The sequence below is a fragment of the Gymnoscopelus microlampas genome (assembly GCF_963454915.1).
Source record: "Gymnoscopelus microlampas genome assembly, chromosome: 8".
In the NCBI taxonomy this organism is placed as follows: Eukaryota; Metazoa; Chordata; class Actinopteri; order Myctophiformes; family Myctophidae; genus Gymnoscopelus; species Gymnoscopelus microlampas.
In genome coordinates, this window is record NC_139945.1 from 53,722,663 (window position 1) to 53,730,162 (window position 7,500).

General features: G+C 41.0%; 1 protein-coding gene across 1 annotated transcript in view; it reads right to left on the reverse strand.

Moving 5' to 3' along the window:
- Positions 1-7,500, reverse strand: part of LOC311050142 (chloride channel protein 2-like) — a gene marked incomplete at its 3' end in the record, with an annotated part of 256,197 nt that overhangs the window by 50,311 nt on the left and 198,386 nt on the right. The window lies entirely within an intron of this gene.

Consider the following 7,500-nt stretch of genomic DNA (forward strand, 5'->3'; position numbering starts at 1 on the left):
ACCGAGTGCCGCGCTACGAGCTTGTAGATCTGCTATTTTTGAAAAATCGTGAAAATGTGCGAAAATCTTTGAATATATATATTTTTAAAGCGAACATTTTTAACTCAAATCTTTGCTTCTGGGGGGGTCCCTGGAACAAAATCTTTTGATGGGTGTCCGCGGCCAAATACATATCATTGTGGGGGTCCTTGACATGAAAAAGATTGAGCACCACTAGATATAGAAACATACGTTTTTCAGAATACTGTTGAGATTTAGGAGACGCGTAGAATCGGCTTCAGGTCTCAATGGGTTAAATGACAGCAGATTTTCGATTTTGATACGAGATTATTCTTTTTTTTTTATCAGCAAATGAATTCAGTGTTTCTAATTACAATAGTCTTCATACACCTGTTTGAATCACGCTGAAAGATGAATAAACAAAACAAAAGAGAAGAGACGAGAAGAGAAGAGGTCGGGGGGAAAAAAGGAAAATGCGAAAGAGAGAATGTGAACATGTTGGGTGGGAAGAAAGGTAAAAGGAGCAAAGGAGAGTAGTAGACACGACATGATGAAGTGTTGGGGCAAAAGAGAAGGACTGATACAAATAATTGACTGAGACGAGAGTTGTTTCAAGCGAACAGTAAAAGGAGACACAAGGGAAAAAGAAGACAAGGATACCAGAGACAACAAGAGAACAAGCGAGTCATAATGACCTAGAATGTCTTTTTTAAACGTCCCTTTAGCCTGTGAGTGCGTTTCCCCCACGTGCGGGTCCGACCAGCCCCGTCACCGGTGACTTTGAACCCCTCATCGTCATCAAGCAGCTGACCCGTCGATGCTGCAACGCGTTACGTTTGCCGTAGCAATCATCAGGATGTCTTACGGTGCTGACGGTGTGGCCGCGCACAGCCGGGGGGGGGGGACGGGGGACGGGGAGGTGACATTGCAACGAGCAGAGAGACACAAGTCCTTCCTGCTCAGCAGAATTGTGCCGGCGGGTACTCTGGGCTCCCCGAGTGGCTGTTTTTCCCTTCCTGCCTGCGCATTGCCAACCCTCCCAACTTGACGTCGGTGGCCCGTTTCGGCTGCCAAAGCCCCTGCGTCAGTGCCAGGTCGCCGGCCCGGGCTGCCCCCCCCCCCCCCCCCCTCCCCCTCCTGTTCCTGCTGCAGTGAGAAGCCAAACTCCTCGTCATGCTGCGGCTGACGGCGTGACCTGACCCCCTCTTGAAGCAGAGTGTTTGATGACCCCAGAGCGGCAGTTGGAGTGAGGACCCATCCACCCTATTTCGGGCGATGTCATTCGAGGCGAAATCTCGCAAACTTTCCCCCGAATGCTCACAAAAGCTGACATGTCGTGATACTATGCGTTAAGGGCTTGTAGACCAGCTATTTTCACTATTCTTTGTACGACAAAGTGTAAGTATAATATGCCTAGTGGTTAAAGAGTTAATAATAAGTGTACTTTTCTTTTTTTTAATATATAGATGTATTATTTAACAGGGGCCATGCACAACGGTACTGTTGGGCAAGAGTTAGCTACGGTATATAGTTCATTTACATCTGCGGTCTCTGGTCAGAACCGAACATTAAACACACTGCAGTTAAAAGAAAAGAAGTAAACGAGTCAAAGAAATTCTGCTGGTTCCATTGAAGGGCTCAGATCAATGCTCACATGATTAGTTCATCTTGGCGTGTTTGGGTCGACGTCTACACACAAGCAGCCACCAAGTCAAAGTTCGTGTGTGTGTTTGCGTGTGTGTGTGTGTGTGTGGGGGGGTGGGGGGCCCCGCGCATGCGTGCGCGCAAACCTACTCGGTCAATAAAGAGATTTTGATTGATTCATTCAAAGAAGATCAGAGAGAATATCATCATCGTGAGGCAGCTCATCCGGACACCTGCCAGGCCTAATTTCCTCTGGGAATTTCACTGCAGTCGATCAAATTCGACCTTTACCCTCTAGCCAGGCGGGGGCGACACGTTTGCACATTTTTTTATATTTCTTTTTTTTTTTTTTTGCAATCTTGCTGAAACGCATAGCGGTATGTCACCAGAGATAAATAGGCTCGGGTCATCATATACGTATAGGCTTTATCGACCTTTCAAAACTGCCCTATGCCTCCTAGAGTATATAGAGCTTCGGAGAATGAGGCATGAAAACCAATAAAATCATTGATCACTCTCGTGGTGACGGTGATTCAGAGAAAATACCATAATGTCCCATAGGTCCCGTCCTTCTCAACTGACTGTGTAGACAACAGTAGACGCTAGACCAGGGGTCTTCAACAGGGGGTCCGGGACCCCTAGGGGGTCCTCAGAGTTACTACAGGGGGTCCGCCAAATCGTTGTGTGAAAAAATGGCTTATTTTCTATCAATTACACACCCCATGAAGCCTTGATTTCATGGATTTATTTTTGTTTTTGTGGCATTCCTAAGACAATAATTTGATGACCGTATGTATTTCCGGTAGGAGACACAAATAATCTACTTTGTGTCTCCTACCGGATACATTAGCCGGTAGGAGACGGGAATCAAATTATTAGCTTAGGAATGCGACAAAAACAAAAAAGAGTCCATGTATTCAAGGCTTCATAGGGTGTGCAATTGATAGAAAAAAAGTCATTTTTTGGGTGAACTCTTCCTTTAACCACTTGAACCCTATAGCATCCCTTTTCTGAGGAGAACTTTAGCCAAAAATAGCCGATCTGCAAGCTACTTGTACTCGCATTTTGAAATGCCACTTCAGTGCCACTTCAGTGCTGAAGATGGATTTATGAGAGAGGAATGACAGATGAGAGGGCTGATACTGTGGGCGAGACAGTGTGTGTGTGTGTGTGTGTGTGTGTGTGTGTGTGTGTGTGTGTGTGTGTGTGTGTGTGTGTGTGTGTGTGTGTGTGTGTGTGTGTGTGTGTGTGTGTGTGTGTGTGTGTGTGTGTGTGTGTGTGTGTGTGTGTGTGTGACTGAGAGTATAATAATGGATTACATTTAAACATTGCTAGTTAAATTAACAGTGAGGATTCGTTAATGGTGGTGAGGTCAGTTTGGAATGATTTAGAGATGAGCATAACCATCAACTTGTGATGTGTTTAAAATGTAAACACGTACAAACCTGGGGGCGGCCATAGCTGAATGGTTAGTGAGCCCGCCTAGGGAGCCAGAGGCCCTGGTTGCCCCAGGTTCGATTCCAGGCCAGGCCAGCATATGTGTCGATGAAATGAAATTTGTCCCTGAGCAAGACTCTTAACTAGGGGTGTGCCGATACACTAATTTCACCAAACGATACGATACGATATTTGGCTCACAACTTCGATACGATTTCGATACGATACGATACGCACTTTTTTATTATGAAAATATATGGAGGAGAAAAAAAGAAAATGCAAACAAATAATTCTGTTTTTGCATTATTCAGACATGCAAACTTGTAGCTTTTCAGCTACAATAGCCGTTTTGAATCCAAATAGTATGCCACCTGACCCGAAAAAAAAAACATGTTGTCACTCTTTTCACTTCGGGGCCGTTTCCATGCCTGATTATTATGATTGTTAAAAAAAAAAAAAAAAAAAAACTTTTTTTTTTTTTTTTCAAAAACGATATTTTTTTTTTCCAAAACGATACATATCGTCGCGAAAACGTATCGCGATATATCGCGGGACGATATATCGGCACACCCCTACTCTTAACCCCTAATTGCTCACAGGTTCTCATTGGAAACAAGACCGCAAGGACTTTCATGAACGACCTGTTAAAAGGAATTATCCTTATCCTTAAACCTCAACACATTATTTTTGTTAAAAGAGAGTGAACATTTAATGTTCACTCTCTCAGTGCCAAGCCACGAGTTATATACATATATATATTTATTTATTTATTTATTTTTTAAATGTTCATGTATGTATGTATCATTATCTGAAGATTTGCAGCTCCATCCACTCCTTGTTTAACTTATAACTGAAAAAGGCTGTATCTCGCTTCCTAAGCACTTTTTTTTACTTTGAAAAAAAAGAAAAAATTGCTGGCACAGTATGAACATATCTTTTTATTTCATTGGCACTGAGAGAGTTAAACAATGTTTTCTTTTAAACAGTAGAAAAATGTTCTTGTGTTTAATCACCGTGAGGAATTTACTGTAAAAAGTCTTTAGCTTGTGTTAAAAACTCAAATACTAGTTTTTAGGGTTAGAAGGCATAGATTAGGGGCTAAGGTTTAGCGTTAGGGGGCTTAGGTGTTGGGCTCAGGTTTAGTTTTAGATTTAGGGGGCTTAGGTTTACGGTTCGGGTGCTTATGGGAAGGGGACTTAAGTTTAGTTTTAGATTTAGGGGGCTTAGCTTTACAGATAGGGTGCTTAATATGTTAAAGTAATACTAGGTAACGTTTTCAGTAAAACTAAAGTTAAATTGTATATCTTTTGTGAGTGGCAAATGTTTCACAACACCCACTCCAAGAATGTCACCCCCGAAAGCCTTTTATTTATATATTTTCTATTGAACGCCGTCGAGCATGACGTTCCCTCGAAAATGACGTAATCTGGCCGGAAATGGAAGCGGAAATCCACGGGGTTCCTGTTTGGCCAGGAACTACCGCGCCGGTTTCCTGTTTGGCCAGGAACTACCGCGCTAATAACAAAAGGAAACTCACGCTGATTTTAAGAGATTGTATGATTTGAAGAACGAAAAAAAACAGAAAAAGAAAACACAGCTCACGGTAACTAAAGCTCCACTGGCTAAGAGAAACGATCCACAGATCGTATAAAACAATTAAAAGAACGCTTTTTGAAACACTTCCGTCTTCCGGTGAAAACGAATGGAATTCTGGGTAACAGAGGATAAACGAACAGCCTGCAGTGACGGTAATGACCAGCAGAGGCTGCTAAAAGTCGTTTTTTGGAAATTTGCACAGAACAACTTTAAGGGGTCTTACGTTTAGTTTTAGGGGGCTTGGGTTTAGGATTTGGGGGCTTGGGTTTAGTTTTAGGAGGCTTAAAGGACGACTTCACTCATTTATACCTATCTTCATAACGCGAGAATGGCTTCTATTATAGCATGCAAACTTTTCAGAAATAAAAAGCCCGCAGTTTCTATTAGCTTGGATTCCCCATCGATGATGTCACTGTTAGGCAGGTTTAGGAACTGTCCACAACCCTCTTCCGAGACACATATTTGTATACATTTTATATCCCATTTCACAAGTTTTCAATTTTTTTGAAAACTTGTGAAATGGGACATTCTGCATAATGAGAACCTTCTGATTTTGATACTAATATTTTTGTACTTTTACTCAGATATATTTTTAATTCCAGACTTTTACTTGTAACAGAGTACTTCTACATTGCAGTATTGATACTTGTACCCACCACTGTCTGTGAGTGCGTGGGTGCATGCGCTGTATGTGTGCACAGCAAATCCTTACAAAAGTGTTCCTTCACTAAGCACCCAGTGTGTGTGTGTGTGTGTGTGTGTGTGTGTGTGTGTGTGTGTGTGTGTGTGTGTGTGTGTGTGTGTGTGTGTGTGTGTGTGGGGGGGGCGGGGGCTGTAATGGAAATACTATGCAGTACAATTGTACCACTGAACATTTTTAGATTGTACCTACTAGGGCAGAACTGTAGTTCAGCGCATTCTGCTACTTTGCACTTTGCATATTTTGTCTGCTAACGTATTCACACTTCTGCAGCAAGAATGTATATTCTGTAATTCTCCAGTCACCTATTTATTCATCCACGATGTTCTGTATCATTTATTTACTGTATATTTATTTTATTTTGGGCTGCAATATATATATATATATATATATATATATATATATATATATATATATATATATATATATATATATATATATATATATATATATATATATATATATATATCTTCCAGGGGAAGTAATGTGATATGTGCATTGACTGCCTCTCCATAGTAGGGGACTCCTCCTGACTTTTTCCTCCTCCATTTAGTTTTAGTCTTATTTTAGTCATCTGAAATGTTTTACTGTTAGTCTAGTTTTAGTTGACTGAATATCATAAGATTATAGTCGACTAAATCTGCAGTTGATTTAGTCAACTAAAATGTATTTTGGCTTGATGATGATTTTACACTTAGTTGCATGCTGAAAACGCTATTTTCAGGGTGTAACACCTGAGCGCAACCAAGCATAAAATGACTCGTCTTTTAGTTCTACTGGATGTCTTCTCCACTTGTCCCTCCCTACCATTTTAGTCTAGTTTTCATTTGTTGACGAAATTGCTAGCATATGTGGTCTTAGTTTTAGTCAACATAGCTTAGTTTTGGTCAGTGAGAAAGGGTAGTCGACGAACATTTTTCGTCATAGTTTTAGTGACAAAATCAACACTGCACTCCTATACACCACCCAATAACAAGTCCACGTTTCTATCTTAGACCGTTCTATCTATGTTCTAATTGTACACAGTGCAGCTATATGCCACTAAATGCAAGTCCTTCTCACACACGCACACACACACACACACACACACACACACACACACACACACACACACACACACACACACACACACACACACACACACACAGAAGCAATATCAGATGTGGTGATGCGAGAAACCTTGTTGCAGCTCACTTTAAAAAAAAGTTTGGCATCACTTCGTTTCATTATTGGGGGATAGAGAAAGTGCATGGGCCTCCCCGAGGTGGTGATCAGAATCGCTACTACTTCAACACTGGAAGACTTTTATATCTACACACTAAATACTATGGCTCCTTACGGTCTCAACGAAGAATTCAATGTCAAGCCATTTCTGTGATTGTTCTCTTGATTGTATTACTGTGTACATTGTGTGTTTGTCATCTTTTGCCTTTTTGCATTGCTTTATTGATCTTGTCCTTTGCCCATTATATTTTTGTATTGCATTTGCGGTACCTTATTATATTTTTTCACTGTGTATGGTTGTTACATCTAGGCGATTTTTATTGAGGAGTGACATAGCATTTTCATGTGTTCTAGTTATCTTTAATGTTCTTTAGATAGCATCTATTGTGCTATACTGATCGTCTAACCACCCCACACTCGATTTCCCTTTTTTAACCCATTGAGACCTGAAGCCGATTCTACATGTCTCCTAAATCTCAACAGTTTTCTGAAAAACGTTTGTTTCTATATCAGTGGTGCTCAAACTTTTTCATGTCAAGGACCCCCAAAATTATATGTATTTGGCTGCGGACCCCCATCAAAATATTTTGTTCCAGGGACCCCCAGAAGCAAAGATTTGAGTTAAAATGTTCGCTTTAAAAATATATATATTCAAAGATTTGCACACATTTTCACGATTTTTCAAAAATAGCAGATCTACAAGCTCGTAGCGCGGCACTCGGTGCCGCCCTATGAGCTTGAAGATCTGCTATTTTTGAATAGCCCAAAGTGTAAAATAATGCTTTTTAGCTCAAATCAAAAAATGACACAGTACCAGGTCTTAATGGGTTAACAGGAGAATTCATCTCCTCTTGAACGACAGTGGCTTTACTGCCGTTAATCTTTTCCCCAGATCTGTA